Source organism: Ambystoma mexicanum, chromosome 12 (genome assembly GCF_040938575.1).
Source record: "Ambystoma mexicanum isolate Mex_15411 chromosome 12, UKY_AmexF1_1, whole genome shotgun sequence".
Taxonomy (NCBI): domain Eukaryota; kingdom Metazoa; phylum Chordata; class Amphibia; order Caudata; family Ambystomatidae; genus Ambystoma; species Ambystoma mexicanum.
Window position 1 is genome coordinate 968,601,192 of NC_090936.1, and position 23,677 is coordinate 968,624,868.

General features: G+C 48.6%; 1 protein-coding gene across 2 annotated transcripts in view; it reads left to right on the plus strand.

The window, feature by feature from the left end:
- The first annotated feature begins 223 nt into the window (after positions 1–223).
- The window catches only part of LOC138514148 (src substrate cortactin-like), a 524,537-nt gene continuing 501,083 nt past the window's right edge, over positions 224–23,677 (plus strand). Inside the window, exon 1 of one of the 2 annotated variants that reach the window (XM_069629449.1) lies at positions 224–465. The gene's annotated coding sequence lies outside the window, so the exon portion shown is untranslated. The remainder of the gene's footprint in view (positions 466–23,677) is intronic. The other variant, XM_069629451.1, reaches the window with a different exon arrangement.

A 23,677-nucleotide genomic window follows, 5' to 3' on the forward strand; every position in this document is an offset into this window, starting at 1 on the left:
ATAATCAGTTAAATACATATTTGGCTAGACAAATCATAACCATCAGGTGGAGGTCAACATCAGAAGAAGCAGCCAGTCAACCGGTGTGCTCACATGCGTCCTCTGGGCGTGGGTTTTAAATCACACACGAAACCTAACGGGCTCGTTCAGTTGCTTTGCGAGAGTTGACATTCAGGAAGTGGATTCGAGAAGCCGTGCCCCGCAGTCAGAAGGGCTGAAATTCAGGAAGTAGTTTTAGAAGCAGATCGCTGAGGCACGCAGTCAAAAAAAAAAACAGAACTTGGGACAGGAATGTACCTTTGAGCCGGAAATCGGCGACTGTGCGGAGGAGGTGAGGCAGAGGAAGCAGCCACCGAGCGTGAAGCACCCACAGCGCAGAGAACACCTGCCGTGTAGCGCCCAGCGCCTAGATCGCAGACAGCACGTGCGCCGCGCAGGGGGCTCTGCAACCGTCGGGCGGTTGAGGTAAGGAACAGACACAGGCAGAGACCTACCTACCCGTGAAACTCTCCTGTTGAGGCGTGTGCCGGGTGCGGTGCAGAGATGGGGTTCCGACATCCCACGCGATAGACTCGCGTGGGGTCATGAGTAAGTTGGTAAGAAAGCGACACTAGTAGTCTGAACAAGTTCTACTAGAGCGCTGGGAAGACGGGGCTTGCCGGAGGGGGGAGACGAGGAGGAGGTGGCATACCCGGTTTAAGAGAGCATAGGAGAGTTCCGGGAAGAGGTTTGGGGGAGAATGCTGGGAGTATGGGGGACAGTGATGGGAGGAAGGTGGAGAGAGCAGACCGCTCTGAATTGGGACGGTGGAGGAGGTGAATGCCGGGGGAGGTGAAGAGATAATAAACACGAGTGGAGGAGAGTGCTGCCTGGGTGGCTTAGAGGGTAGTGCTTGGAAGAAGTTGAAGGGCCCATGTCCAAAGTGGTCCATATTGAGCCACTGTAAACCAGCTTTATGTCGCCCTGCGTGAAACAGTGCACCGGGGCGGACAATCTATAATGGGCGAGGGGGCACAGACCCACAGGAACCCTCACCCATCATGGGCGTGCTGTGCCAGCCCAGTGGAAACAATGAGTGCTGCCTCAGCTGCTTTTTTTGTTTCCCTTTGGTAATTTTGTTCCCCTGTACTTATACCTATTGGGCCATGCAAGGCTGGGGAACTGCAGGTTTGTATGTGTGAGGAGGTGCCCCTCTTCCTCCCTGCACATACAACTGGATCGGGGCATTGCACCAGAAGCACTCTAGTTCCTGTGTGCATGTGCAGGAACCTGGACGCGCTCTGCTTCCTGTTCGTGCTGCACGGGAGCCAGAGGGCTTTCTTGAGACTGGGGCGGAGCTGTGTGCAGCTAAGATTTATTTCAATGAATTGTGATAAGGTAATGCGTGTACATGAGTGAGACTCTGATGTATGGTAGTGCATGTCAATGAATGTTGTGTGAATGTGTGCAGGCCCGGCCTTAGGGGGGGGCGAGCTGGGCGACCGCCCGGGGCGCCGTGCCCCCTAGGGCACCATTAGCCCCCACCACGCCAGCTCGGGGGAGTCTTTTAAGGGCTCCCCCAGCTGGTTTAGCGGGAGAAGGTGCAGCAGGCGGGCGCATTCAATGTCAATCGGGTGCTCAGCACCCGATTGTCACCAAATGCGCCCCTCCACTGCGGGCGCCTTCACCAACAAAAGGCACTGTTAGGCCCCCGCCACGCCAGCTCGGTGGAGTATTTCAAGGGCTCCCCCCAGCTGGTATAGTGGCAGCAGGCGCTTCATTGTTAGTCAATGCGCCCGCGGTAGCAGAGCGCATTTAGGAACAATAGGGTGCTGATGGAGTTACCTCCTTGCCGGAACGAGAAGGTTTTTTAAAAAAATTAAAATAAATTGACACTCTGTGGCCACGCCCTGTGCGCTGGTAAGGGGGGCCGACAATTCGCTCAGGGCGTTGCTGCCTCTAAGGCCGGCCCTGAATGTGTGTGTGTGTTTTGTGCTGTGTAGGGGAGCTGATTTGAATGGGATGGTGGTGGGAGGTGCAGCTACAAAAACACTTTTTACTGGGCTTTTATCATAGATGCCCAGTAAAAAATGCAGTTGAATAAAACAAAAACAATGGTATATTGTATTTATTATGTGACTTGACTGGCATTTTGGGGCAGCTAGTCTAGCTATTTCTTACTGTGGCATGGTATTTTATTGGGCATCTATGATACAGCAAGCCGGTTAAATGTTATCATGTAGCTAGACTGGTATTTTGGGGCAGTCGGTCTAGCCATTTCTTGCTGCGGCATAAAACGTTTTGTCTGGGCATCATCTTTGATAAATCAAGCATGATATATGTAATTACCTGGCTAGATTGGCATGTTGGTGCAGCCAGTCTAGCTAGCCCTTAGTGTGTCATGGTATTTTACTCTGGGCATCTGTAATACATTAAGCATAAGTGTTATTATGTGGCTAGGCTGGCATTTTAGTGCAGCCAGTCTAGCCATTTCTTACTATGACATGCCATTTATTCTGGGCAGCTATGATAAAATAAGCATAAGTGTTGATATGTAGCCAGTCTGGCATTTTGGTACAGTCAGTCTAGGAATTTCTTACTGTAGCTTGGCCTTTTTTTTACTGGGCATCAAGGGTAAAGCAAACACAATACGTGTTATTAGGTGTCTAGACTGGTCTGCTTTGTGCAGACAGTTTGGACATGTGTTCTTATTGTGGCATGGCATTTTTAAAGCCAATTCCGACATGAGTATGTTCTTACGTGGATATACTGCCAAATGTTGGCAGTGCCAGCGTCATGTTTTCTTATAGTATCATTACAAGCATCATGTGAAAAGCAAATGTGAGTATGTTCTTCTGTAGGAATACTGGCATATATTGGTGCAGCCAGCATGGCAATGTATGGGACCAGCCAGCATGAAAATGTTTTATACTGGCATATATTGCAGGCAAAGGCATCATGAAAATGCATTGGGTTATTCTCCTTTGCACTGTTAGGGACTTGCATCTATTGCATTTTTGGATTGGAGTTACCCTACAAAACCAATTCAAAACTCTCTGGCTTTTTACCCAATAGTTCACAGAAAGTGTGCTGTATGGGTTTGGGGGGGAAGTCCCCCAAACTCCCCTTGGCTTTTTCAGGCTCCCTCGCTACGTTTGGTCAGACTGGTGTATTTGTTGGAAAAATATACCTTCCCTCCACTTAAGAAATTCACCAACCGCCACAGCAGTGCGCAATCTCGCAATCTCAGACATGCCGCAGCAGAGGAGAAAAAAGAGGTTCTGGTCTGAGTGTATATTTTTGTACATGTTTTTATGCTGGCATTGGTACAGTATGGGACATTAAGAATTCTGTAGCATGTAGTGTTTCGGGGGCTCCTGTGAAGAATGAGGTTTTTAATTTATTATGGCAAACTCCGTCTCACCTACTGCCGTTGCCCGTTTTATCACATTATGGTGCCTCTTTTGCCCCACCACTTCTTTTGTTTATTCTGGATCGTGTGGTTGTCTTTTCTCTAAGATACTGTACTTGAACATATTTATACATTTTGGTATATAGGCAACCCCTTCTTTTTATGCTATGATCCCATCTACTGTCAATGGAAATTTAAATAGTATTGCATTTCGTCTTGGGTAGGGTTTCCTGCTAACTCTCATAGCAGCAGAAAGAAGCCCCCTATCTAGGGCTTCTCTGTGGATTCTGTCACATTAGCTCTCAACTCACCCATCCTATCTCATATAACTCTTTCTTGGTGTTTCTTTCTAGCAACTCTCTTACAGTGTTTTCTTCCTCTCGCAGGCCACCACATAATTCTTAAATATCCGATTAAAATCATCATACCAGAGTCCAAGGGAACAGAAATACAGCAATAAGTACATCCAGAGTTTAGAGTGTGATGGCCCAGATAAGGACGAGGGAACACACCAGTAGGTCAGAATAGCATCAGAGGGTCGATGGCAGGAAGAAGGAAGTCACAGAATAAACCACATGTCAAGAGTTTGTGGCTTCACAGAAACAACCAAGAATACATGCACAGGTCAGTGTGTGAAGTATTAGAGAAGCACCAAAGAGTACATCCAAATGACAAAGTATGTGGGATCAGAGAAACAACAAACCATAGACTGAAAGCTGAGCTGGGAAACACCAACAATACCGTAAACCCACAACTCACTGAAGGATCAGAGAAAAGTTAAATAATACATCCACAACACAGAGAAACAGCAAACATACTCACAGCACAGAGTGTGAGGGATGAGAGAAACAGCAAGCATACAGCACAGAGTGTGAGGGATGAGAGAAACAGCAAACATACAGCACAGAGTGTGAGGGATGAAACAGTAAACATACTCATAGCACAGAGTGTGAGGGATGAGAGAAACAGCAAACATACAGCACAGAGTGTGATGGATGAGAGAAACAGCAAACATACATCACAGAGTGTGAGGGATGAAGCAGTAAACATACAGCACAGAGTGTGATGGATGAGAGAAACAGCAAACATACGACACAGAGTGTGATGGATGAAACAGTAAACATACTCATAGCACAGAGTGTGAGGGATGAGAGAAACAGCAAACATACAGCACAGAGTGTGATGGATGAGCGAAACAGCAAACATACAGCACAGAGTGTGAGGGATGAAACAGTAAACATACTCATAGCACAGAGTGTGAGGGATGAGAGAAACAGCAAACATACAGTACAGAGTGTGATGGATGAGCGAAACAGCAAACATACAGCACAGAGTGTGATGAATGAGAGAAACAGCAAACATACTCACAGCACAGAGTGTGAGGGATGAGAGAAACAGCAAATATACTCACAGCCCAGAGTGTGATGGATGAAACAGCAAACATACTCACAGCACAGAGTGTGAGGGATGCAACAGCAAACATACTCACAGCACAGTGTGTGATGGATGAGAGAAAAAGCAAACATACAGCACAGTGTGTGAGGGATGAGAGAAACAGCAAACATACAGCATAGTGTGTGATGTATGAGAGAAACAGCAAACATACAGCGAGTGTGGGGGATGAGAGAAACAGCAAAACATGCTTACAGCACAGAGTGTGAGGGATGAAACAGCAAACACACTCACAGCACATAGTGTGATGGATGAGAGAAACAGCAAACATATAGCACAGATTGTGAGGGATGAGAGAAACAGCAAACGTACTCACAGCACAGAGTGTGAGGGATGAGAGAAACAGCAAACGTACTCACAGCACAGAGTGTGAGGGATGAGAGAAACAGCAAACATAACCACAGCACAGTGTGTGCAGTGATTATTGAAGAACCAAAGAATACTTCAGAAAACTAGAGTGCCGGGGCTCAGAGAAACACCAGTAAATACGCCCACAAACTAGGATGTGAGGGGTCAGAGAAATACCAGAAAATAAATCCACAAGCCAGAGAGTGAGGGGTAAGAGAAATAGGATAGGTAAACGTGAGGGATCATTAACCCCAATACATACATCCACTAGCCAGAATGTGAGAGATCACAGACAGACCATTGAAAACATTTGCATGCCAGTGTGTGCAGGATCAGAGCCAGAGTGTGCAGGACCAGAGCCAGAATGTGCAGGACCAGAGCCAGAGTGTGCAGGACCAGAGCCAGAGTGTGCAGGAACAGAGGCAGAGTGTGCAGGACCAGAGCCAGAGTGTGCAGGACCAGAGGAAGAGTGTGCAGGACCAGAGCCAGAGTGTGCAGGACCAGAGCCAGAGTGTGCAGGACCAGAGCCAGAGTGTGCAGGAACAGAGCCAGAGTGTGCAGGAACAGAGGCAGAGTGTGCAGGACCAGAGCCAGAGTGTGCAGGACCAGAGGCAGAGTGCGCAGGACCAGAGGCAGAGTGTGCAGGACCAGAGCCAGATTGTGCAGGTCCAGAGCCAGAGTGTGCAGGACCAGAGGCAGAGTGTGCAGGACCAGAGCCAGAGTGTGCAGGACCAGAGCCAGAGTGTGCAGGACCAGAGCCAGAGTGTGCAGGATCAGAGGAAGATTGATGAATGATCTCACAAGATTGTTGGGTCAGTGTGAGAGTGCGAGGGATTCGGGAACCACCAGTAAATACATCTACATGCCAGGGTGTGAGGGGTCAGCTCTGGCGCATCGACTCGCTAGCCAGAGCGAAGGAGATCCGAGAAACAGCATAGAATACCTTCACATGCCAGAGGGTGCCAGACCAGAAACACCAACGAGTAACCCTACCAGGGAGACTACATCCAGAGAGGCCGGTGTGGGAGTGACCAAAGAATACACTTACAAGGCCGCTAAGCATGAAGATGGCACCCCAACAAGGCTAGCATTGACATTCTGGGGAGGGTGGGAGCAAAGAAACACGAACAGGGTGCATCACTGGTTACCGAGTGCAGCTGCGCGAGAACATCGACCCCACGTGATCAAACTACCATCTTATCGCAGCCAGCAGCCGCTATTATGGGTTCAAAAGGGACAGCGAATGCAGCTCAAGACCGGGATCTAAGGAACAGCCCAACATTGCCGCAGAGGCCGGAAGCAAAACAATGGAAACGCTTAGTATCACTCGGCGCGCAATGGGCCGGGCTCTCTGTGCTTGTGTACAGAGCAGTTCCCTCTTGTGCAGGCTGCAGGGCCTGTTTCTAGTCGTGCACAGGCCTGTTTTTTTCCCTTTATCAATGCATTTCATCATGGCGGAGCGGAGGGGAGTGTGGGTGGGACTAGGGAGTCGTGTTTATGCAGCTATTTGCAGAGGAATGCACACCTCCTGCTTCTCAATGCACGCACTGGGCTCACATTGGCACGAAGGCGACCCCACTTAAGAGGCCTTTGTGGTTTGCTCGGTGGCTTTAACCCTTTAAGGGCTATGGGCGAGTGTGCGCGTCCTATTTGCATTCCTATTTGCATATACTTGCACAGAGCTCAGCATTTAAGCCTCTTGTTGACAGGAGATACCAGATTTCGATATTTGATACGCATGATCAATGACTTACTTAATAGAAAGTACTTGCGGCATCACCCAGTATGCCCCCCTCTCTGGTACCCGCTTGTCTGTTACCCAATAACTGGAAGAAAACAACTAGTTTACGGAGTACACGGCTGCCGGATTTATGATAGTTTGGTAACACTTTAAATACAAAAAGCGTTTTACACTATACATACCATGTACGATTTTTTGAGGTTGTGAGACCGAATGTGCGATCTTCACACCACGATGCGAGGCCCTGACCTGAGTTATCGGATTTGTTACTGTTCATCTAAAGCCTATTCAGGGACACATATCCCCAATCTGTCCCTGAGGAACCCTAAATCTCAGGGTTAGGGGGCCCCAATGGTATCCTGTGCCTGTGTCCTTGCAGCCTCGGTGGCAGTACCAGACTGATTTTCATGTGGCTGGACCCCTTTTGCAAGGCTGAGTGTGCGCTTTTGGTTGTTGGAAGTCTTTCTTTCATTTTGGTGGGGAACAGCCTGTAGTACCTCTGGGGTACCCCTACCAATAACCTCAGTGTAAATTAATTAGAGTCCAACAGCTACACATTGTTTCCTACCAGGGAGTGAGGGTGTTATGGATTTTGCCATATAGGGACCTGGATACTAACTGCCCCAGAAAGGGAATAAAACCCCCGTATCTATGGACACCAGACAGCTAGAGTGACTAGAGGGGGCCAATTTATTGGTGACCCCATCCCATACAACCAAAAACGTGATGGGTGGAAGGTTTTGAATAAATCTGAGCCATTGGCACTGCTCTGGGCAACCTTTCACGCCACTGTTTTTTAGCCAATGTGCGCTATTGCAAAATGGGTCCAGCCATATGCAAATCAGTCAGGTACTGCCACCGATGGTAGCAGCCCAGCCCGAACTTCTAGGTCAGGTGCCCCCTACATGGAAACTCAAGCAACCCCAGGCATGCTTCCACCATTTTGGGCCTCCTAAGTGAGGCACAGCTTGGTTCCCTATGGCACAGTGAGCGCGAGCAAGGGACCGACGTCTGGGCATACCCTCTCGCACATAGGAGACAAACTACAACCAAAAAAGTGATGGGTGGAAGGTTTTGAATTAATCTGAACCACGGGCACTGCTCTAGGACCCCTTCCACACCAATGTTTTTTAACCTGCCTGTGCCATTGCAAAAGAGGTCCAACTATATGCAAATCAGTCAGGTTCTGACACCAATGGTAGCAGCCCAGCCCAAATTGCTAGGCCAGGTCCCCTTTGCATGGAAACACAAGCAAACTCAGACATGTTACAGCCTTGTTGGGCCTCCTCAGTGAGGTGCATGTTGGTTCTATATGACGCAGCGAGCAAGGGACCCACGTCTGGGCATACCCTGTGTCCCTTGACCTGGTGAGCACAGCTGAGTCTCAAGTTGTCAATGCTCCCAGGCTCACAGGCAAGCCTTACTGCCCTATCCCTGGACCATTAAAAGGTGGAAAAAACACCAGACATTGGAGCTAGAGGCCTGCAGGTATTACCGGAGACAAAGAACCAACAAAGAGTAATTTGAAAGCAACAAAGAACTTGGAGGCTATTTTAGGACTCCCTAGGCAGGGGCGGCTCATCCATAATGGGCGAGGGGGCGTCGACCGACCGTGTCTTGGCCACCTCGCACCCATTATGGGCGAGCCAGCCCAGTAAAATACGAGCACTTGCTCCGCTGTTTTTTTCAGCTGAGGGAGTGCTCTTAACTGTGAAAGGGAAACTTTGTTTCCCTTTTACAGTTAAATTACCCCAGCCGCGCAAGCTCAATGAGCCATGCAAGGCTGGGGGGACCTGCTTCCCCAGCCTTGCATGGCTCATTTGAAATGCTGGCTGGGGAACTGTACGTCTGTATGTGCAAGGGGTACACTCCCGTGCCTCCTCGCACATACAGACAGAGCAGGCTGGAGTGTGGAGTCTCCGGACCCACACTCAGGCCCCTTGCACGAATGTGCAGGGACCAGAAAACTTCCTGACTCCTGTTCATGCTTCCAAGGGGCTGGAGCACTGGAATCTCTGCAGCAGAAGGTAAGTTTGTTTATGTTAATTTTTCTAAAATTTAAATGATGTGTATGGATGCGTGCATGCTTCTGTTGTTAGGTGAATGTATGATGATGGACGCTGGTGTGTGTGCCGTCACGTCGTGAAGTGACAGACTCGTACACTGCCACATCGTTTTGTGGGTGGTTCCATGTTTGAACCACAAGGGAGAAGGGAAGTGACATTGGGCTAGGGAGGGGGCGGGTCAAGGTGATGAGGGGTAAGGAGTTTCAGTTTCACGATGTGTTGAATAAAGAAGGTTGGACCCTCCGACCTGTTTGTGTCTTTGCTCCGAGTGCATGCGTGAGAGGCCAGAGTGACACGGTCTTGGTGCAAGCGCAGCCCGCTCGCCCAAGCCGACAAGTGCTTTCTGTGTGTATGTTGTGTAAATGTATGTTTTTGTATGTTTATTTAGTATTTAAATATGTGTATGAATGCGTGTAAGCTTGTGTTATGAGTGAGTGCATGATGGAGTTGTGTGCGAATAAGACAGTGTTCACTGCGTATGTGTTTTGTAATGTGTGTCTGTATGCTCATTTATTTATTATTTAAGTATGTGTATGGATACGTGTATGCTTGTGTTATGAGAGTGCACGATGGGTGCTCGTGTGAATGAAAGAGTGCTTGCAGTGCGTATGTTGTCTAAATGTGTGCTTTTGTATGTTCATGTATTGATTTAAATATGTGTATGGATGCGTGTATGCTTGTGTTTTAAGTGAGTGCATGATGGAGGTTCGTCTGAATGAAACAAAGAGTGATTGCTGTGTGTATTTTGTGTACATGTGTGTGTTTGTATGTTTTTTTATTTAAATATGTGTATTGATGCATGTATGCTGGTGTTTTGAGTGAGTGCATGATGGATGTTCGTGTGAATGAAAGAGTGCTCGCTGTGTGTAGGTTGTGTGTGTATGGTTGCATGTATACTTGTGTTATGAATGAGTGCATGATGGGTGCTCGTGACTGAATGAGACAGCAAGTGCTTGCTGTCTGTTGCTGTGTAAGTGTGTTTGTGTGTGTGTGTTTGTGCTGGTTCGAGATGATTTTGGCGAGTGGGGGTAGGTGGTTTCTACAACAAAGGTATTTTGTAAAAATGCCTTTTTTGCACAAACCTCCTCCCCACCGGCCAAAATCAGCTCTCTGTCTGAGGTGCTGTGGGGCCCAGGGAACAGAGATGGTATTATTGTACTGGACATTTATCATAGATGTCTAGTAAAATGTACCATACATGCCCGCCTACCCTCCCAGCGCCTTGCATACACACATAATCACTTTGTGTGTGTGTGTTTGACGCTGTGAGGACCAGGGGACAGGCATGGTATTTTTTTACTGGACAGCTATGATAGATGTCTAGTAAAAATACCATACCTGCCCCCCTAACCCTCCAGCGACTTACATAGACACATAATCACTTTGATTGTGTTTGTGTTTTTGGCGCTAAGACCCAGGCCACAGACATGGTCTTTTTTTTTTACTGGACATCTATTATTGATGTCCAGCAAAAAATACCATCTCCGCCCCCTGGTATCCCAGTGTTCGACATACACACAAAACCACATTGATTGTGTGCATGTACGAGGAGCTCGGGACCCAGCAGACAGGCTTGTCATTTATTTACTGGGTATCTATGATAGATGGCCAATACAAAAACATGCCTTACCCCAGTGCCCCACAGCACCTCGCGATCACACATAATTACATTAATCATTATTGTGATTATGTCTGACTGCAAGGCGCTGGCACACCATGGAGCAGGCATGGCATTTCTTTTTACTGTGCATGGTTGGTAAAGCAAGTATTGTAAGTGTTATTATGTAGCTAGACTTGCATTTTAATGCAGCCAGTCCAGCCATTTCCTACTGAGGCATGACATTTTGTATTGGGCATCTTTGATGAAGCAATCAGGTTCAGTGGTATTATTCTGACTGTGGAATGACGTTTTATATTAGGCATCTTCGGTATAAAAAAAGAAAAAAAGCATAAGTCTTATTATGTAGCTGGACTGGCATTCCAATGTAGCCACTCTAGACATTTCTTATTGTGGTATGACATTTTGTATTGCTTTGGTAAAGCAAGCATAATAGGTGTTATTACAAAGAAAGACTGGCATTTTTTATGCTGTTAGTCTAGCCATTTCTTACTGAGGCACGACATTTTATATTGGGAATCTTTAATAAAGCTAGCAGGATCAGTGGTATCACTCTTAATGTGGCATGGCATTTTGTATTAGGCACCTTTGGTAAAACAAGCATAAATATTATTATGTAGCTAGACTGGCATTTGAATGCAGCCAGTTCAGTCATTTTGTATTGTGGTATGGCATTTGTATTGGGCATCGTTGGTAAAGCAAGCATGCTAAGTCTTATTATGAAGCAAGACTGTCACTTGTATGCACTTAGCCTAGTCATTTCTTATTGCGCAATGACATTTTGTATTGGACATCTTTGATAAAGCAAGCATAAGAGTTATTATGTAGCTCGACAGGCATTTTCCAGTTTGGGCACGTTTTCATACTTTGGCATGCATTTTTAATGGTAAAGCCAACTGGAGTATGTTCTTATGTGGGGATACTGCCATGTATTGGCAGAACAAACATGAACATGTTTTCTTATAGTATCATTGCTGGCATTATGCACAAAGCAAACATGAGTATGTTCTTATATGGGAATAATAGGGTATAATGTTGCAGTCAGCATGGCAATGTATGGGCAAAGCCAGTGTGAACATTTTTAATATTGGCACATATTGTGGGAAAAGGCATCAAGAAAATGTGTTGGAGGAATGATCCCATGCACTGTTGGTGACTTGCATCGATTGGATTTTTTTCATGAGTTACCCCACAAAACCCAATTGCAAACCTTTTGGCTTTTTACCCAATTCTCCTAAAAAGTGTGCTCTAAAATGCACCATTTTCACCCATTATTTAAAAGAAACTCTCGCGAGGAGAACCATCCCCCTGCCCAAATACCCCTTGAATGGTGTGAGCTCCCTACGTTCGACCATATCAGGGACTAATATTTACACCCCTCCAGTTAACAAATTCACTAGCCACCACTGTCCCTAGGAGTCTGTCTCTTCGCTCAACTGTCTCTGCTGAACACTATTGGTTTCTCTCAGCGAATCAGACAGTTGCATCGAACCCCTGCAGTGGTACACTTCTTCCGCACAGCAGCATATCCTGTAACTCCCCCGTAATCCGGCAGGTGGGGAGACCGTGGTGATGTTGGTGACCAGGATCACAAACTTTGGCTCAAATAGTTGGATTTTAAGTTCTACATGTTAAGCCAAAAGAATATCATTGTGGCTTTCATTTTCACATCCTGAATGGTAAACTATAAATCCCAGGATGCAAGATAATGCCAACCTGAAAAATCTAGTTAACCGCACAGTACTTTCAGTGATTTAAGACCTGTAATAAAAGAAGTTGTGTAACAAACAAAGATTGATATGCAGATTCTTTGTCACAAACTTGCAGCACTTTGTTATTCATGATGTTGAAAACATTTGATTAGTGACTTAAAGCAACTTTATTGTTTTACATATCAAGAAAGTAGTCATCATGGATATAAAGAAATCTTTAAATGGGCGCTTTGTGTTGCTCACGTTGACTATCACACATTTGCAAGGTAACTGGTGCTTTTTGAGTTCTTTAAGTTGGAAATGTTCCATCATGCAAATGAAAGACTCTGCTACGGATAAAAGAAATGTGTTTGCAACCTGAGCACCATAACAACCTGCAGAGCCACGGACGCTGTGTGTGTGTGTCTGCCTAGCTGTGACCTGGTAAACTGGCAGTGCTTGAATGTCCGGCCTGAGCCGATTCTATATTTCACTCAGGAGAAAGACGAAGCATCCAGGATGCGTTTCTTGAGCCTTTGACCTAAAGGTACGCTCTGTAAAAATTAAAAGAACTAGAGGTACCGCGTACCAATGATTTATTTTACATTACCATCTCTGGCTGCAGCTCAATCTAAGGGTGCTGGGAACATAAAAGTTGCTCCTGCCGTGCACTCTACCTCAGATGGCCGGGAGGATAGCTCAGGGCCAACACGTTTGTCTTGAAAGCAAGACACACCGGTATTAAGCAGTAATGAAAGATTAATTAAGATGAAAAAGACTGAATATGCATGCTGATAGCCCTGACCGGAATGGCTAACAGCATTACAGCGTCGGACCACATGCCAGTGCAGAGACATCACCGTCACAACATGCTGCTGTGAATGTTAACACCATTGCTGGCTGTCATCTCCCAGGAAAGGCACCTCTCTCCCACCGCACATAGTCTGTATGAAGATGAGGAGAGCCACCTTGGGCCTTCACAACTCCAGATACTGTACTTGAGAGTGACATTTGAACACAGCACTTTGTTCTCTCCGAAAACGCCTTTTTTCTACACATATTACCACGATTTTGGCCTCATTATATCCCTAAGTGTATCCTTACTCTTACCGTACAACCGCTTGAAGCACTGTCTAATGTTTTGCCAATAGGTGTCTCCTTGCCATTCAACAGGCATCACCCTTAAATGCAAGTGCAAGGTTGCTGAGAAGAAATGGCTAGCTTCTTGCGCATCCTCTGACAAACTGTCCGGCCGCCTGCTCCAAAGGCAATACTGTCTCTCTGTCTGCACTAAGAAGAGGGCACACATCTGAACCTGAGTCTCTGCGGCATGAAGCGTTTGTCAGTTGAGGCTTTTGCTGCCACTTTCTCCCCCCCCCCTCCACCTTTGGCTGTCTCTCATCCTGATACAGCCCTGTCTCTGCTCTACTCTTCAATTTCTGATACGCTTGATGCTCTTGCCCCTGTCATGGGGGTCCGTTTGAAGTCCAGAGCCAAGTGCAATTCCTGGTATGACTCTGACCTAGCTACACTTAAACATAAAAGTAGGGCAGCTGAGAGGAAATGGAAGACTTCCTGTTCGTCCACTGACAAACTGGCCTGTCGCCTGCTACAAAGACAATACCGACTCTCTGTCCTAACCAAGAAGAGAGTCCATATTCAAGCTTGTGTCTCTGCGGCATCTAACAACTCGGCCGAACTCTTTAAAATCTGCAAGGAGCTGGCCAACCCTGCTGCAGTCTCTACCCCTCCTGTTGCCTCTCAGGCTCTTTGCAATGCCCTTGCCTCTCGCTTAATTTCAAAAACCCAGGACATCCTGTCCACCCTCTCCACCCACACTCCTCCTCTTCCCTCTCCATCTGTGCTTGCTGACCCTCCTTTAGCCACCCTCCCACCATCCTTCTCGTCCTTTCCTCTTTTCACGCCTGACGAGGTTGCTAGACAAGTCTGATCTATGAAAGCCTCTTCAAAACAGGTTCATCCCTGTTCCTCTAAAACCATCAAGGACCACATTGACACCCTGGCTCCGGCCCTTGCTGATTTTTGCAACCACTCCTTTGCCTCTGGATCCTTCCCCTGCCCCCTGAAGCACTCCTTTGTGCATCCTCTTCTCAAGAAACCCACAGCTGATCCTTCTTGTCCAGCTAACTATCGCCCAATTTCCATTACTCCCTTTCTTGGCAAACTCCTGGAAAAGTTGGCCATCTCTCATTCATTCCGATTCTGTTGGCTGTCTCCATGACCACCAGTCTGGCTTCAGAGCTGCCAGAAGCACTGAAACTGCTCTCCTAAACATCCGTGAAGATCTGCTCACCAACCTTGACTCTAACATTCCCTCTGTCCTCATCCTCCTCGATCTCTCTTCTGCCTTCGACATGGTCAACCATACCATCCTGCTCAACCGTCTCCATGAAAACCTGGGTATCACTGATCAGGCTCTGGCTTGGCTGACCTCTTTCCTCTCAGATCGACCCTCCCAGCTCCAACTTGGGTCCTTCCTTTCATCTATCTTCCTCTCTACCTGTGGTGTTCCCCAGGGGTCTAACCTCTCGCCCTGGCTTTTCAACCAATACCTGGCAACTCTCGCCCACTGCATTGCCATTTTCTGCTCAAATTTCCAGTGCTACACTGACGACACTCAACTCATTTTCAGGCTGCCCTCTGCCACCTCCTCTCCCTCTCTCATCTCTGATTGCCTAACTGCCATTCAAGATTGGTGTGCCACCAATGATCTTTGTCTGAATGCCAGCAAGACGGAGATCCTCCTCATCGGCACACCTTCACCATCCTTTCCCCTCACTCTCTGGCTGGCCTCCCTTGGCCCTCCTCCTACCCCCAACTGTGAGGCTAAGAACCTCGCGGTCATCTTTGACTCCACCCTTTCCTTCTCCGCCCACACCTCTGAGGTCTCTAAAAAGTCAAATTTCCGACTGCACCTCCTCAGAGGTACTCTGCCTTTCCTCTCCTTCCCCCAGACGCCCATGGTATCTCAAGCTCTGGTTCTCTCTAGCTTGGACTATTGTAACAGCCTCTATCTTAATCTACCTGCCTCTACTCTCCGCCCTCTGCAACTAATCCAGAACAGGACTGCGAGACTTGTCCTTGACCTCAAGCCCTGGGATCGTATCTCTCCAGCTCTGAAATCTCTCCACGGGCTCCCAGTGGATGCAAGGATTAAATTCAAAACCCTCTGCATTGTCCACAAGGCTTTCTGGGGCCTGGGTCCAAAATACCTTCAGCTATCCCTCCGCAAATACCTCCCCTCTCGAGCTCTTCGCTCCTCTACCTCCAACTCACTCAGGGTCAGTTGTTTTTTCTAAGAAACAAGCTGGGGGTAGATCTCTGTCTTCGGCTGGGGCCTCCCTCTGAAACAGCCTCCCTGCCACTCTAAAACTTGAGGAGAACCATCTCCGGTTCCGGAAGCACCTCAAGACCATCCTCTTTTCTTCTGCCTTCGCTCCCCCTCTCCCCTGCTGAACTGTTCTCTCTTGGCACCGTGCACCTGCCACCCTCTGTCATTTGTACCCAGGTACCTGCTCATCCTGCCACCCTCCCACACTGCCTCCGGGCCACCCCTTGCACTGGGGTCTGTATCTGTACCCATACAGCCCCCCTTTTTCTTCCTGCACTTATCAGACCTACCCTGTCTGCTGCCTTAAACCTAGTACTTGCAAATTGCTGGCTGCATTACTACTGTTTGTTGCCTTTATTATTTATTTATTTGTTTCTCCTCTGCTTCGCACTTTCCACCTCTGCCCCCTTCCATGCACTTTTCCCCTCACCCCTCTTCCATGCACTTGCGCTTTCTTAATGTCACTGAGCCTAGTAAGATCGCTGTTTTGTTCTGCCCTGCTCCCCTCCCTTGCCTTGTTGCGCTCTGAAACACTTGTGTACGAGCGCGATTGAAATAAAATATCAATCAATCAATCAATCTAACAACTCGTCGAATTCTTTAAAATCTGCAAGGAGCTGTCTAATCCTGCTGCAGCCTCTACCTCTCCTGTCTCCTCCCAGGCCCTCTGCACGGCCCTGGCTTCTCAATTCATCTCTAAAACCCAGGACATCCTGTCCATCCTCTTGTCCACTCCTCCTCCCTCTACTCTCTCCTCTACCTCTGGGCCCTCTCTGGCCACCTCTACTCCCACTGTTTCTTCCTTTCCTCTGTTCTCCCCTGACAAAGTTTCCAGACAAGTCCGATCTAAGAAAGTCTCGTCAAAACAGGTTCTTCCCTGTTCTTCCAAAACCATCAAGGACCACATTGACACCCTTGCTCCTGCCCTGGCTGACTTCTGCAACCACTGCTTCACCACTGGAGCCTTCCCTTTCCCGCTGAAGCACTCGCTTGTGCACCCTCTTCTCAAGAAACCCTCAGCCAACCCCTCCTGTCCGGCTAACTGTTGACCGTTCTCCATCACTCCTTTCCTGGGCAAACTGCTGGAAAAGCTGGCCATCTCCCAGCTTAACTTTCACACTGAATCTGTCTGTTGGTTGTCCCCATGACCATCAGTCTGGCTTCAGAGCAGCCAGAAGAATGGAAACTGCTCTGCTGAACATCTGTGAAGACCTGCTCTCTAACCTTGATTCTAATCTACGCTCTCTCCTCATCTTACTCGATCTCTCTTCTGCCATTGACACGGTCAACCATGCCATCCTGCTCAATCGTCTCCATGATAACCTGGGTATCACCGATCAGGCCCTGGCCTGGCTGACCTTGTTCCTCTCTGATCGACCCTCCCAGGTCCAACTTTGATCCTTCCTTTCCTCTATCTCACTCTCTACGTGTGGTGTTCCCCAGGGGTCTAACCTCTCTCCATGGCTGTTCAACCAATACCTGGCAACTTTCACCCACCGCATTGCCATCTCGGGTCCAACTTTCAGTGTTATGCAGATGACACTCAGCTTGTTTTCAGACTCCCCTCTGCCACCTCTTCTCCTTCTCTCTTCTCTGACTGTCTGTCTGCTATCAAGGGGTGGTGTGCCACCAACAATCTCTGCCTTAATGCCAGTAAGACTGAAATTCTCCTCATCGTCACACCTGCACCCTCCTTTCCTGTCATCCTCTGGCCGGCCTCACTTGGTCCTCTTACTGCTCCCAACTGTGAGGCTAAGAACCTCGGGGTCATCTTCAACTCCACACTCTCCTTTTCTCCTCACATATCTGACGTCTCTAAGAAGTCAAACTACCAACAGTGGTATTCTTCCTTTCTTCTCCTTCCCCCAGAAGCTCACTGTCTCTAGAGCTCTGGTTCTCCTCTAGGCAACAGCCTCTTTCTAAATCTGCCTGCTTCTACTCTCCGCCCTCTGCAACTCATCCAAAACAGGTCTCAAACCCAGGGATCTTATCTCTCCAGCAGTGAAATCTCTGCATTGGCTCCCAGTGACTGCAAGGATTAAGTTCAAGACCCTCTGCATTGTCCACAAGGCTTTCTGGGGCCTGGGTCCTCAATACCTCCAACTCTCTCTTCATAAGTACCTTCCTGCTCAAGCTCTTAGCTCCTTCACCTCCAACTTCTTCAGGGTCAGTCGCTTCTCCAAGCAACACGTTGGTGGTGGGTTGGTGGTGGATCTCTTTCTTCGGCTAGGGCCTCCCTCTGGAACAACCTTCCTGCTTCTCTGAAACTTGATGAGAACCATCTCTGGTTCCGGAAGCACCTCAAGACCTTCTTCTTTGCTTCTGCCTTCTCTTTTCCTCTCTGCTGTTAATTTCCTGTCTGATACTGCACGGGTCACCTGGCTACCCTCTGATTTCGGGCCCAGCTCCCTGCTTGCCCAGTTGCACACCCGCACTGCCTCCCGGCAATCCCTGCAATCCTTGCACTTGGGTCTGTATCTGTAACCCTACAGTCCCCCTACCTGCACTTGTGGACACCTGCTGTCTGCAATTACCCTTGCACCTGCCACCTGCCCGCTGCACTTCTTGTTATTATTTTGATCCCATGTACAGCACTGCCCCCTGGCACTTTTCCCCTCTCCCGCCCCTGCAATTGCGCAATCTCAATTTCACTTGGCCTAGCGAGATCGTTGTCTCTCTCCTCTCTCTGTTCCCCCCCCCCTTGCCTCGTCGCGCCTTGAAACACTTGTGTATATGCGCGTTACAAATGCCAAATCATATCATGCTTTGTCCACAAACTGCGCAGGTGTCTTGGCATTAAGGAGGTTCATATGTGTTCATGCATGCATCGTTGACAGAGCATTGGTGGAACAGAGGTTCGAATGCCTGCCTGTGAAGAGAGCTCCAGCAGAAGGCGAGCATCCAGCCAGCACAGCTAACCATTATTAAAGTGCCTTCACCGTTCTTAATTCTTAGGAAATATAAACAGCCACCTGCCTTTTTAGTATTTCATAAATATGACTCAGAAGATGATTGGCCCTGAAAACTCCAAAACACTCAGAGAACCCTGACAAGACCTGTACTTTACATGTTAATGTATAATACATGCCATACTGGAGGTACTTGACAGCTGGCACAGATAGGCCCTAATCAGTCCAAATTAGCGCACTTACCCAGTTTGATTCCTCCTAGGGGTCAGTGCTTGTAAGGGAACTGGCAAACTCCAGCAATGTAATCCCGCCATCTGTCAGATGTCAGCCCCCTTTACACATTGTCATGACACGTTGCATCAGTCCACCCTACACGACTATACTCGCAACGTTGTCTCTCTGCCTGTTCTTGATATGAATAATTACTTGTGTATCATGAAGAGATCTGCAGGGTAAAGTGCTTAATGTACAGTACAGTTGTCATTGACTACGCAAGAATACCACAGTACGTTTTCTGAACCTATCGACATGAGCTCCTAGATGTCTTAGGGCTTTGGCGCTATAGAAATGCTGTAACGTAACATACCATGAAGGCTTGACCACTGCCATTTGCTTTTTCAGTTTACCCACATTTCTTGTCTGGAAATGACCGTTTCTAGATTTGCACTCTGGGACTTGTAGTCCTGGATTTACAGTGGAGAAATCAGTAGTTGCAGGAGAGCAGTAGCCCCCTATCTTCCCCCAAGAGCCATTCCGAGCAACTACATAATCACTGTCACACGGTGCTACTTTTCACAGCAGTTGCAGTCCATTACCGTGATTTATATGTTAAGTGCTATTTAAATACTGGAGTATAAACACAGCACGGTATTTAAAACCTGAGGTGCAGATTTTAGCAGCTCCTCCATAATCCTGCAAAACTGTCAGAGGCGCCGAAGAATTCCAACAGTCTTAAATCTGTACGTTTACCAATTTGAGTCCCTCCTAGGCGAACAGTTCTTATAGGAAGAGTGGGGGCTCGTTAATGCGCCCAATTCTTCCCACGCGTAAAGTATGTGCACCCAAACCCCCCCAGCCCCCAGGTTGGCAATTCTCTTTTCCTTTTGTTTCGTGAAACTCTGCCAAACTGCATTTACAGCTCCTGCTACTGTCTGTGAGGTGGTGACCCCTCCTGTGTGTATTGCACCTTTAAAGGGATGTGTTCATCCCCCCTTGCATTGCGCTTTTAAGGTGGGCCATGACTTTGTCATGGCCATGGCTGTTATGTCCTGTCTCCGCGCCTGGGCGCGAGGGGAGACAGAATGTGCCGGGCCTTATCAGTAGGCCGCCGTGGCGCAGCTCCAGCTGGAGCGAAATGAGACACGCCACACTGTTTGTCACTGTGCCCGGAACTGCTCCCTGTCCGCCGGGGCGGGGCTTTTATTGAGATGCCCTGCGTCACCGTGTTGCGGGACGCAGGGCGGATATAACATTCCTCCTTTATTTTAACTTAACATTTAAACAAAACATATCAAATGCCATTATGCAGACACTTAAACTACAACAACCCCGGGGGCCTCCCCTCTTACAGCTCTAATGGGGCAGACTACCTATCACACATAGTCTTTGAGCCGAGCGGGCGGCTTGGTGGCAGTTCTTAAGCCATATCGCCCCCTTCTGGGGCTGGGCCCCACTGTCTCACTGGGCGCCTCACCTTCCATGTCCAGCTCACCCATGTCAGGTTCGCTCCACTGCTTCCACGTCCTGTCACCCACTTCTACCTCCTCCTGATGGTGAGCGGGGTCTCCTTCGTTCGACTGGGGTTCTTCATCTTCTTGGTGACATTCGCCATCAGTCCACAGGTTGCGCGGCACTGCCTTGAACCACAACGCATTTCGTGTCACCTGTCGGCGTCCTCTCTTTACAGTTATCATGGTCCCTTGTTTCTCACTGACAGTCCATGGGAACAAATCGTAGAGGGAGTCCAGTTTGGACCTTGTCGGGTTCCGCAGCATGACCACCTGGTCGCCCACCTGGTGGTCGGATGGCTTCGACCTCCTCTTGGCACTCATGTGTGCATTGGCCCCCGTTCTCCTTCTTTCGGTGCGCTCCTTGTCAAATCGATCTGGGCTCCTGCTGGGGTGATGTGGAATGGAAGACTTTATGACGGTGCCAAACATGAGGTCGGCTGGCGGGACACCCGTCGTGCTGTGAGGGGTGACCAAGTAGTTTCGCAGAAAACGGTAAAGGTCGACCTTCCACGGGCTGGCATTTGCTCTTGATAGCCTCAGCACTTTGTTGAGTGTCCTCATGAACCGTTCTACATCCCCGTTCGCCTGGGGCCACCTTGGAATGATGTGATGGTACCTTATGTTTAGTTCCTACAGGTATTGTTTGAACTCCTCCCCTTGGATTGGTGCACCGTTATCACTCTTGATTCATGTGGGTAGTCCATGCGTTGCGAACATCTTCTCCATGGCGGGGATTACCACTTCCGCTGCCGTAGATTCAACTACCTCGACTTCAGGATATCGGGAGTGATCGTCAATGGCCACCAGGAAGTAGAGGCCTTCTTGTAGTGTGCAAAGGTCGATGCTGATTGCATCCCATCTGCCAAGGCCACGTTCCGCTGACTGTATCGGGTCTGGATCCGGTGGAGCTCCGGTTATCTGGCAGGGTAGACAGGTGTTTATTAGCCTTTCGACCTTCTCGTCTATCTGTGGAAACCACACTCGGTGCCGGATTCGAGCCTTCGTCGGAGCCATCCCTTGGTGGCCTTCATGGGCTAATGCCACTATTCTGTCCTGGAGGCTTGACAGGATGACAATGCGATTTCCCCTGAGCAGCAGTCCTTGCTCTGTGATCGACAGGTCCTGTCGTATGGTGAACATCCCCATGAGGAACGCATTTGCTTCCGCTGTCCTTTTGTGGGTGTTCTTCATGAAGGACTTCCAATCGCCTGAGATGATGGCATCCTTCACCAGGTCGCAGCACGAGTCCTTGTGTGTTTCCAATTCAATGTCCTCGATGCTGACAGCCTTTGGCCTCATGGCTCGCACAACCTGGCAGATATGTTCCTCGGTCTCTTCGGCTTCTTGAACTTCTTGTGGAGTCGCCGCTCGAGGGTGTCTTGAGAGGAAGTATGCTGGGTTTCCACTTCCCTGCTGATAGGCCAATTCAAAATTGTACTGCTGGAGGTGCAACAGCCATTTGGCTATTCTGGCCGGCGGGTGAGAGGATGTGCCCATGAAGATAGGCAACAGGGGTTTGTGATCCGTAACTGCCGTGAATCTTCTGCCATAGAGATAGAGGTGGAAATGACGACACCCCCACATACTGCAATTGCCTCCTTCTTAATGTGCGAGTATCGCTGCTCTGTCATTGTGAGGGCACTTGACGCGTATGCAATGGGCCTCTTCTCCCCTTCTTTGGTGAACTGCATGAGGATGGCCCCTAGGCCGACACGGCTCGCATCCACAAATAGTTCCGTTGGGAGCTCGGTGTCGGAGTATGCCATCTTTGTGTCGATGGACAGCGACTCTTTGATGTTTTCAAAAGCCTCCTGACACGCTTGCCCCCATTCCCACTTTGTGCTAAGCTTGGTAAGTTCTCGCAGGGGTTCAGAGAGAGTGGCCAAGTTACGGATAAACCTCCCACAGTATGTGGCCATCCCCAGGAAGCTGTGCACTTCGGTAGATGTCATCGGCGGACTCGCAGCCTGTATGTCGGCAACCTTCTGGGGGTCCAGGGAGATGCCAGTGCTGCTGAACTTGTAGCCAAAGAAAGATATTTCCGTTTTGAAGAATTCACATTTTTCTTTGTGAATAGTTAACCCAGCGTCTTCAAGTCTGCCCAGGAGCATCTGCAGTCTCTTCAAGTGTTCTTCTCTGTCCTGAGCATGGATCAGGATATTGTCACTCACATTTAGGCCACCTAGTATGTCCCGATTGACCTCCTGAATAGTCTGTTGGAAAACTTCTGCAGCCGACGAGATCCCAAAGCTTAGACGTTTATATCTCCGTAAACCCAGGTGTGTCGAGAAAGTGGTTATGTATCGAGAGTACTTATGCAGCTTGAGCTGGTGGTATCCTGCTTTCAGATCAACCTTGGAGAAGACTTGTGACCCGGTGAGATCAGCCACGATTTTGTCAAGCGTAGGTGTAATGTGGCGCTCCCGCTTGATTGCAGTGTTCGGGAGACGCATGTCTATACAAATCTGGACATTTCCCGTCTGTTTGGGTTTTTTTGTGACCACCACCGGGGAAACCCATGGTGTCGGCCCAGTTACCTCTTCTATTATGCCTGCTTCTTCCAAAGCTTTAAGTTCTTTCTCCACTTGTTCACGCATGTGGAATAGGGTTCTCCTGTGTCTGACCGCCTTTGGCTGTACCGACTCGTCTATGTGGAGCTTGATTGTCTTTCCTTTCAAACACCCTATCCTGTTTTGTAGGTTGGGATACTGTGCCAGGATCTTCTCAACCTCTTGTGCTTCCTTCACGTGACAGACAAACTTGACTAGCCCTAGGTCTTCAGCCGCATCCCCACTCAGAAGGCCTTTGATCCCCGCATTTACAACGTAGATTTTTGACGGTAGACTGTTTTCACCATGCCTGAGGGTGGTGTGGAATCTGCCAACCACCGGTAAGGGCTTCCAACAGCCATACGCAAACAGTAAAGTGTCTGTGTTCTTCAGATCTGGTTGTGGTTGCAGTGTTTGGAATGTGCTTGTGGGCATAACATTTACGGATGCTCCCGTGTCAATGGTCATCAATACCTGCTGGTTTTGGAGAGTGACCTGGCATTTGAGCCTCCGGAGCCTTTTTTTGCGTCGCATGTTCCTGATCCAGGGCTGACACCAGGTAGACTTTTCTCCCTTTTTTCCACTGTTCCCTGCCAGATACATGTTGGGTCCCTGTGACGTCATCCCCTTCTTCCTCAGTCGAAGAGTTTGTCGTTTCGACTCGCCTTGCATTGGCTTGCTTCTTTTTCTTGGTCCCGCTCTTCTCTTGGGGAGTATTCAGGGGCGGCAGTGGTGTGCCCGATGACCGGTACACCTTAGAATAGTGGTCCTTTCTGCCACATGCCCCACATGTTGTCCCTTGCGCAGGGCAGTTTCGCCGTCCATGTCGT